Raw genomic sequence first — 9,740 nt, forward strand, 5'->3', positions numbered from 1 at the left:
GCTCCACGAGGGCAGATCTTTTTCTCTCTTTACTCTGTCCCTTCAGTTATCAGTGAATGTTTGACTGAATTACTACAGTGGACGAAGTGGCATTAGGAAATAGTTGGTCTAGAACCAACTTGCTTAAGAACAGGGACTACCTATTCTTGGAAATTTAGGAACGCTGCTTTTAAACCTTATGGATTTCAGAAGTTCTAGTTCTTCTTGCAGTTGTCAATGAAATAATATCTATGCTTATCGGGTATTTTAGGCATTATGCTAAGCACTTCACTTGCATTTCAGAATTTAACCCTCAGAGCAAATCTATAAGGATAATTAGCCATTATTAGTTTCACTTTTCAGAGGCAACTTGCCAAGAGTCATTAATGGTGGAGCCATAGGGTAAAGCAGGCCGTATCCAATTAACCCAAAGTAATCTATATCTTTTCAACCAACAATAGGTGTTTTATCAACCTACTTTCCAGAGAAATCCCCTGAATTCCCCATTTTACTGGTCTAGAGACAGAAACCTATAGGTGGCAGCTAAACCCTCTGGGGATTTCTGTGAGATCAGAGCGCCCTTGGAGGAGCCGCCGTTCACACAGACGCGTGGATTCCAGGCGGTCGCAGGACTCGCAGGCGTGCAGAAGAGGAAGAAGCAGGTCAATTAGCAAGTGTCGGATCCCTAAGCTTCGGGTGGTGGAAGGGGAAGGGAAGATAAGCGTCGCCCACGCTCGCCTCCGCCTCGGGATCTCCCGACCTGACGGGGAACCGCAGCGCGTTTTCCCTTGCCACACTGCGCGTCACTGGCTTGAGTGGCTCAACTCCGCCCACCAAGTCCGCCCCCTTGCGCAGAAGGGCGCTAGGACCCCACGTCTCCTTGGCCTGGTTCCCTCCCGCCCCCTCAAGCCAGGCCAGGCACCCGATTGGCGCTGGTGGGCTGTGATTCCCACCCCGGTCCTTTACGTCACTGCCAAGATGGCGGTGGTTGCCGCCGCGGCGGCCTCGGTGGCTGGAGCAGGAGAAGGAGGCGGAGGCAGTCGAGGCCGCGAGGGGAGGGGGAGCCCGGCTGACTGAGACGGCAGGCCCCGGCGGGCGGGGGTGCTGCGCAGGGCGGAGCGCTGGACTGGAGATGAGCTAAGCGGGCTCGGAGCGCCGCGGTGTTCAACCCATCGTATCCCGCCGCTGCTGGTGAGGGGACCTGGTGCCGCTGTCCAAGCTCTACCGGGTGCTCCAGCGGGAGCCAGTGGTGCGGTGAGTGCGGGGGTGGCGAGACAGACAGTGGTACTCTATGGAGCTGTCACGGCCTGGAGTGGTGACAGCAGGGGCACGGGAGTGGGACACTGAGCTCGGCGAGGCTGCCCAGGTAGCCAAGACCACCGTGGGAGAGCTCCCCGGAATCGGGACGCCCTCTTCAGACTCCGTCCACCTCGGGATGGCTAGGTGGTGCTGGGAGAGAGGTGCATCCCCGCCGCTGCGTCGGGCGCGTGGGGTCTCCGGTGTTTTCATTCCATATTTTCTATTTCAGGCTGGCCTGGGTCTGTTGTTGTTTGGAGATGGGGACGCGGGCGGTGGGAAGGGAGGTCCTGGTTTGAGATTTTGACAAACCCGTTACGTAAGTCGAAGGTGGCCTCCAGGAACCCCACCTGCTCAGCATTTTAAACAGGCGGCGGCCAAGTCTGGGGAGCTCCCGGGCCCACTTTTCATCCAGCCTCCTTTGGTTTTGCGTGAACCCGGCGAGCGTCCAAGTTGGCCCGTGTTTTCTAGTCCTTTTTTCTTTTCTGTAAACGATTCCTGGTCAGCACTATGCCCTTTGAAGTTTATCGCTTTCTTAGGGGTGAGGGGTGGAGGAAAATAAAGCTTGTGACCTAAAAATTGGGTCGCAGCGAGAGCTTTTGATGGTCGTGGCTTTTTAAATGACAAGTGTGCCGGAAGATTGTGTTGTTATTGCTGTTCCAGTGTGCTTTTAATTCAAATGTGTGGTTGCGCCTGGAGCCTGAGAGAGAGAGAGGTTTGTCTTATAGGACAGTTATGTCTTGTTTGCAACAGTAGGACTGTCACCAGTCAACAGGCATGCATTTATTGGAGGAGAAAACGCGTGTCAGCTAGCTAGAAACCCGTGAGGGCAGAAATTGTATTGCTTCGTGAATATGTTATTCTTTACAGTGAATTAAACATTAATGAAAGGTATGACCCAAATAGAAGCAATTTTATATGATCACAAATGTTTGTATGGGGTGTAGCCAGGATCTTTCTGATCTCCGTTCGGTCTAGAGTTCTCTTGGGGGAAGAAGGTGGCGACACCTGTAAACAGCGTAGCCCAGGTTACACTAATCTATTGTAGTACATCTAAGATTATTATAAAAAGTAGTCTCTGTGGAACCTCAGGTTGGGTAATAAGTAAGGACTGTTGGCCAAGTTAAATTCAGTTTAGAGTAGATAGGGATTCTGCTTCTGAAAACTTAAGTATACAGAATATCTGAGCTGTTTGAACTCTGTTTGAACTTGTAAAACGGAAGATTGGCTTCTTTTATGGGAATTTTGTTTTGGATAACTTTTTACTTCATATTAACAATTTCTCTGAAAATTGCATATCTCTCTGGGAATTCAGAATATTATTGTTATCATTATCATTTCATACAATATGCATTACTTTCTCCCCCCTCCTTCATCACTAATTAAGCCCAGACTTTCTTCCTGTGAATTTTTTTAAGAATGTGATTGCTTAAAAACTTTATTGAATGGAAAACCAATTGCTCAGTTAACTTTCACTCAAAATAGTGTGAGTCGTTAAATGAAAATGCTGACCTGCTCTGTAAACTTTAACCTAAATCAGAGTAAAAAGTTTACAAAAAGAAAAAAAAAAGTTCATTTGGCCTGGCACCAGATCAACGCTGGGAGAAAGTATGAGTATAATTTGACCTGATTTTTAAACAAGTGCACATGTTTAGATATTTTAAATTGGTGAAGCGATATGGATATTTTTTGAATGTGTAAAAGAGCCAAGAAGCTGATGCTGAATTGTTTTGAACTTTTCCACATGAACTACCACTTGTTTAAACAGTTATTGATTTTTTAAGATCCTGCAACTGTTGGCCTATTTATAAACTAGACTAAAATTTAGAATGATTTATGAGAGGAAGGGACAAAATACAAGACATTTATTACTGTATTTATTTTAACTTATTAAAAAAAATAAAGTTATAAAAAAACTATTTCCTCTTAAGTGATATTCATTTTCTTTGCAGAGCTTTTTTAAATAATGTATTTAGAAAACCTAAATTCATTTACCATAAAGCTAGAGATAATTGCAATATTGTCAATTTTGTGGTAGTCTTATTTAATTGGTGGTTCATTATTCTTAGTGGAAAACAGAAGTGACTCTAACAGGAAAACTGAGTTGTTTTTCTTGTTCTCATGTCAGGCATCTTATGTCTTGGGGGCTTTTCTCATTAATGGTGGAAGAATTGAGTGACTGAAAAGAAACCCACCTTAGTGACATTTTCTTTTTTTTAATGCTCCAGATAATTAGTTTATTGCTCGGTAAAAGTGTGTGTGTGTGTCTGTGTGTGTGTGAAATTCATCCACTTTATTGCCAAGTAGCAGTTATTTTAACTTAGAAAATAGCAGTATAAAGCTTTATCTTCTACATTTAATAATTACTTTAAGTATTATGTGTAATTATAAGAATGAAAATTTTGATAAGATAAAAAATATAATCAATAATGAAATTAATGATATCGAATCCATGTGGTAGATGTAGATCTATGTGGTAGACACAGCTTTTAAAACTCATATTTTAAAAATATATATACTAACCATAATACCCAATCATATATCACTTTTAAACTGTTCTCTCCCTCATCTGTTTCAATGTAGTATATGAAGGTTGCATAGTGGAGTGTACTGGTGAGGGGGGGAAGGGGAGTTGTATACCAATGAAAGAATTTTTCTTTTACTTTTCAAGAGAAGAGCAAACTGGCGGGGAGGGGTGGGCAGGGAGAAAAATGCAACAATGAATGGAAATTCAAAATCAATGTAAATGCTCATTAAAATAAAAAAAAATGTATATATTCTAACACGAGAAAGTAGTGACCATATAGTGTTGGAAGAAAAATCAGAATGTGGAAATAGGTACTGTTATTATTTATCATGTCACATACAAAAGTCATTGCTGCCTGTTTGGAACCAATTCAAAGCTGACCCTCCAGCGGATTTTCAGAGGCTGTCAATCCCACCAGAGGAGATTGCCCATCTTTGTCCCTCAGATCTGCTGATGGATTTTAAACTGCCAGAGAGGCATGGCCTTCCAGCTTGCAGTGCAGCTCTCTGCGGAACATACCGCCAGAACTCTTTATCACACTTACATGGTGAAAAGATTGGTAGGATATATGCAACATTAATTGCTATTACCTACAAAACATAACATTATGGATGATTTTTATCTTAGTGCTTATACTTTGTTTCTTTTCTGAGCAGTAATAATTTTATATTTACAAAAAAAGATTGTAAAATATATTTAAGGGTTATATGATATATGATAAAATACTGACACCTCATGTAGTCATTGATCCAACAGGGAAACTGTCATAGTCACTATTAGGAAAACAAACTCAAACTGTGGTTCTAATTTGTAATATTAAATAATAGAAACAGCTAAGCTATCAATTAATGTAGGTGAAGACATTTTCCTGGTACTAAAACCATGCTTGTGATTTTAGATGTATTAGTGCAGGGACTCTTATGGCCTGATGCCTTACATACTACCTTCTCACCTAAAGGTCAGTGGTTCACATTGAGTAACCAATCCATGAGAGATACATGAGCAGTCCCCTCCTGTAGATATATATTCTCAGATACCTGATGGAGAGTGGCTATGAGTCAGAATCAACTTGACGGCAATGAGAATGAGTATGTAATCAGCGCACAGTGCTTCTCTATTTGCCTCTTACACAAAACTGTTTGTGTTGATAGCGCCACCTATTGATGAGATCGTCCCCTCAGGGTGTTTTTGGTTTTTTTATCCTTCTTTACCTCCTTTTCTGTTGGTATCTGCCAGTGAGTTGAGTACAACTCATAGCAACCTTATGAATAACAGATCTGAACTCTGCTCTATCCTGCTCCATCTCTATCATCTCTGACTTACTTAGGTACATTGCTGCAATTACTGTGTTAAACCATCTGTGGAAGATCTTCATCTCTTTTGCTGACCTTTCCAAGCATGGTATCTCTTTCCAGAGAATAGCTCCTCTTAACTATATGCCCAAAGTAGGTGAGATAAAGCTTTCCTATCCTTGTCTCTAAGGAAAATTCTGGCAGCATCTACTTGGAGACATGTTTGTTCTTAATAACTTAATAGTCAGTGGGCTATTAAGGACTCTTCTCTAGCACTACAACTCAAAGGCATCCATTCTTCTGTCATCCTTATTCATTGTCCACCTGTCAGATGCATAGCCAGTGATTGAAAATGTCATGGCTTGAATGTGGCACACTTGAGTCTTCAGACTGACATCATTGCTCCTCACTGCTGTGGAGAGTTCCGTCACAAAAACACAAGGCCCCAGAAATTGATGGAATACTGATTGATATATTTCAACAAACAGAGGCTGCCCTGGATGTACTAACCAAGTTGTGCAAAGAAATCTGGAGGACAACCACCTGGCCAACTGACTGAAAGAGATCTGTATTTGTTCCCATTCCAAAGAAAAGTGATCCAACAGAGTGTACAAATTATTGATCAGTATCTTAATATCATATGCAAATAAGATTCTGCTGAAGATTATCCATAAATGACAGGAACAGCACATCAAGACAACTGCCAGAAGTACAGACTAGGTTTAGAAAAGACCAAGGAACTAGGGATATTATAGCTAATGTTAGCTGTATATTGACTGAAAGCAGAGTATCAGAGGGATATCTATCCGCGTTTCATAGACTATGCAAAGACACTTGACTATGTGGACCACAACAAACTGTGGCTAACTCTGAGAAGAATGGGAATCCCAAAACACTTGATCATGCTTATGCAAAAGCTATACTTGGACCAGGAGGCAGTTGTCAGACAGAGCAAGGAAACACTGCATGGTTCAAAATTGGGAAGGGTGTACTCCAGGGATGTGTCCTATCTCTATACCTTTTCAATCTATATACAAAACAAATTATCATGAAGGCTGGACTCTAAGAGGAGAAATGTGGCATCAGGACTGGAGGAAGATTCAGCAACAGTCTGTGTTACGCAGATGACAAAATCCTGCTTGCTGAAATTGAGGAGGACCTGAAGCACTTGCTGCAGAAGGTCAAGTACTGCAGCCTTTAATATGGATTGAAGCTCCACATCAAAAAAACAAAGATTCTCACCACTGGGATGATTGGCAGCACCATGATAGATGGTGAAGAGATTGAGAGCGTTAACAGTTTTAGTTTGCTTGGCTCCATCATCAACACTCTTGGTACCAGCAGCCAGGAAATCAAGAGATGAATTGCATTGGGAAAGTCTGCTGTCAGAGACTTCTCCAAAGTACTGAAGAACAACAGTATCAGTTTAGAGACTAAGGTGTGCCTGTTATAGGCTATGATCTTTGCGATTACTTGCTATGTATCAGAGAGCTGGACAATGACTAGGGATGAGAGAAGAAGAATTGATTCCTTTGGGCTATGGTGCTGGAGAACAGTATTGAGTACTATAAGAACAAACAGGTTTGTCCTAGAGAGGGTGAAACCAGGCTACTCCTTGGAGGCAAGGATTCTTAAGCTTCATCTGACATACTTTGGACATGTCCTTGGACCAGTCCTTTGAGAGGGACGTCATGGTTGGAAAGGTGGAGGGATGGTGAAAGAGAGGAAAGCTTTCAATGAGATGAACTGAATCAGTGACTGGGGTAATGGGGATAGTTGTATCAAAGACAATAAGATTGGTACAGGCTAGAGCAGGGCTTAGGGCTATTCTATATAGACTCACTATGAGTCACAGATAACTTAATGACACATAACAACAACAAGTAAACAAATATATATTAATATTTGAGTCCTTAAAGTTACCTGTAGTACTAAAAACCTGTGCTGTAATCCCAAAGGCTTGAGGTTCAAATCTACCAGCTGCGCCATGAGTGAAGGATGGGCAGTCTCCTCTGGTGCAATTTACTACCTCTGAAAACACTCTGTAGGGTCAGCCATGAGTTTGTACTAACTCAGCAGCACACAACAACAACAATATTCTTGTAATAACTTTATTAAGCCAAACCCATTGCCATCAAGTTCATTCTTTCTTATATAGAGCCTTTAGGACAGAGTAGAACAGGTTTCCAAGCTTATACATTTTTAGGAAGTCCACTGCCTCATTTTTCTCCCAAAGAGCAGCTAGTGAGTTTGAATTGATGACCTTTGGGGTAGCATCCAAACAATTTAATCATTGCATTACTAGGGCTCCTCTCTGAAAGCCATTAGCTCATCTAAGTTCACAGAAGTCTGTGAGGTAAGTTTTTGTGTTTGTTTTATGCCATCGAGTCGCTTGTGACCCATAGCAACCCAATGTACAGCAGCCCTAAACACTGTTCTATCTTGTGTCAATCTTATTGTCTCTGACAAAGCTACCTCCATTACCCCAGTCACTGAATCAGTCCATCTCATCGAAAGCCTTCCTCTCCTGCACTGTCCCTCCACCCTCCCAAGCATGACGTCCCTCTCCAAGGACTGGTCCCTCCTTGCAACATGTCTGTAGTATGTTAGACGAAGCTTCAGAATACTTGCCTTCAAAGAGCAGCCTGGTTTCACCTTTTCTGGGATGAACCTGTTGTTCTCCTAGCAGTCCATGACATATTCAGTACTCTTCTCCAGCACCACAGCTCAAAGGCATCAATTTTATCCATTTTAGAGATGAAGAAATTAAGATACTGAGAGATTTACTAAGCAAGCGTGAAAAATAGTCTATGAAGATTTTGTTGTTGTTGTTGTTGTTATGTGCCTTTGAGTCGCTTGCGATTCATAACAACCCTGTGTACAACATCCTTAAACTCTGCTCTGTCTTGTGGCCAGTTGCACCATCTCTGAGACACCCATTCCGATTACCCCAATCAATCCACCTCATAGGGGGCCTTCCCCTTCTGCACTGTCCCTCCACCCTCCCAAGCATGATGTCCTTCTCCAAGGACCTGTCCTTCCTTGCAACATGTCCAAAGTATGTTAGATAGAGCCTTAGAATCCTTGCCTCCAAGGAGCAGCCCGGTTTGACCCTTTCCAGGATGAATCTGTTTGTTTTCCTAGCAGTCCATGGTACCCTCAATACTCTTCTCCAGCACCAAAGCTCAAAGGCATCAATTCTCCTTCTATCCTCCTTAGTCATTGTCCAACTCTCTGATGCATAACAAGTAATAGCAAAGACCATGGCCTGTATCAAGATTTATAGTTCTTTTGAATCATCTTGCTATAAATAATTTAGTGTCCATAATAACCTATTAAGGGAGCTCTGGTGGCCTAGTGGTAAGAAGCTATGCTGCAATCCCGAAGGCACATGATTTGAATCCACCAGTTGCTCCACAAGAGAAGGAGAGGATTATCTATGGATTGGTTCCAACTCAATAACACACAACAACAATAACCTATTAACTCACTTTTATCCATGAGTAAACCAATACGGTATATTATTTATCTCTTTGTTTCCCCTTATTATCTCAGTGTGATCTAATTTCTTCTTTTTTATAAAAAATTACTCTTTGCTAAGGAAAATATTGAAAATACTCTTGGCCACTTTTAAAATGTACCATCATCTTTATCCTCATCTGTGTAACGCCTTTTCATCCTTTAAAGTTCATCCCAGGCTTTACTTCTTCCAGAGTATCTTCTCAAACTCTATTTGCATTGCTCTATGGTTGTTATTGTTAGATGAACAATAGACATGAACCCTGTCCTCTCCTGTGACATCCTCATCATCTCTGACACACTTGAGCCCACTGCTGCAGTCAGTGTGTCAATCCATCTCATTAGAGGTCTTCTTCTATTTTGCTGACTCTCCACCTTTCCAAGCATGATGTCCCTTTTCCAAGGAATAGCCTCTTCTAGCAGCATAGCCAAACTGTGAGAGACAAAGCTTGACCACCGTTGCTTCAAAGAAGCACTCTCGCTTCACTTCTTCCAAGAAAAACCTGTTTATTCTTTTGTCAGTCCATGACATATTTAGTGCTCTTCTCCAGCAGCACAGTTCAAAGGCATACGTTTTTCTTCTGTGATCCTATCCATTATCCAATTTTCAGATATGTAGCAAGTAATTGGAAAGGCTGTTGCCTGAATCAGGCACACTTTAGTCTTCAGACTGACATCATGCTCTTCAGCATTTTGGAGAAGTTCCTGATCATAGACTTGCCCAATGCAATATGTCTCCCGATCTCCTGACACTAGTCACAGGGTTTTTGTGGTGGATCCAAGCAAGGTGAAATAATTGAAAATTTCAGTCCTTTCTCCATCTATCATAATGCTGACTATTGGTCCTGTGGTGAGGACCTTTTTTTCTTGATTTTGAGATGTAATCCATACTGAAGGAGGAAGTCCTTAATCTTCTGCAGCAAGCATTTGAAGTCCTCTTTACTTTCAGCAAACAAGATTGTGTCATCTGCAAAATTCAGGATGTTAATGAGTCTTTCTCCTGTCCTGATACTACATTCCTCTTCATAGAGTGCAGAAGAGATCTATATTTGTTCCCATTCCAAAGAAAGGTGACCCAACTGAGTGTGGAAACTACAGAACAGTGTCATTGATTTCACATGCAAGCA

The sequence above is a fragment of the Elephantulus edwardii genome, unplaced genomic scaffold, assembly GCF_000299155.1.
Source record: "Elephantulus edwardii isolate Elephantulus edwardi_28Jun2011 unplaced genomic scaffold, EleEdw1.0 scaffold00050, whole genome shotgun sequence".
NCBI classification, from domain to species: Eukaryota; Metazoa; Chordata; class Mammalia; order Macroscelidea; family Macroscelididae; genus Elephantulus; species Elephantulus edwardii.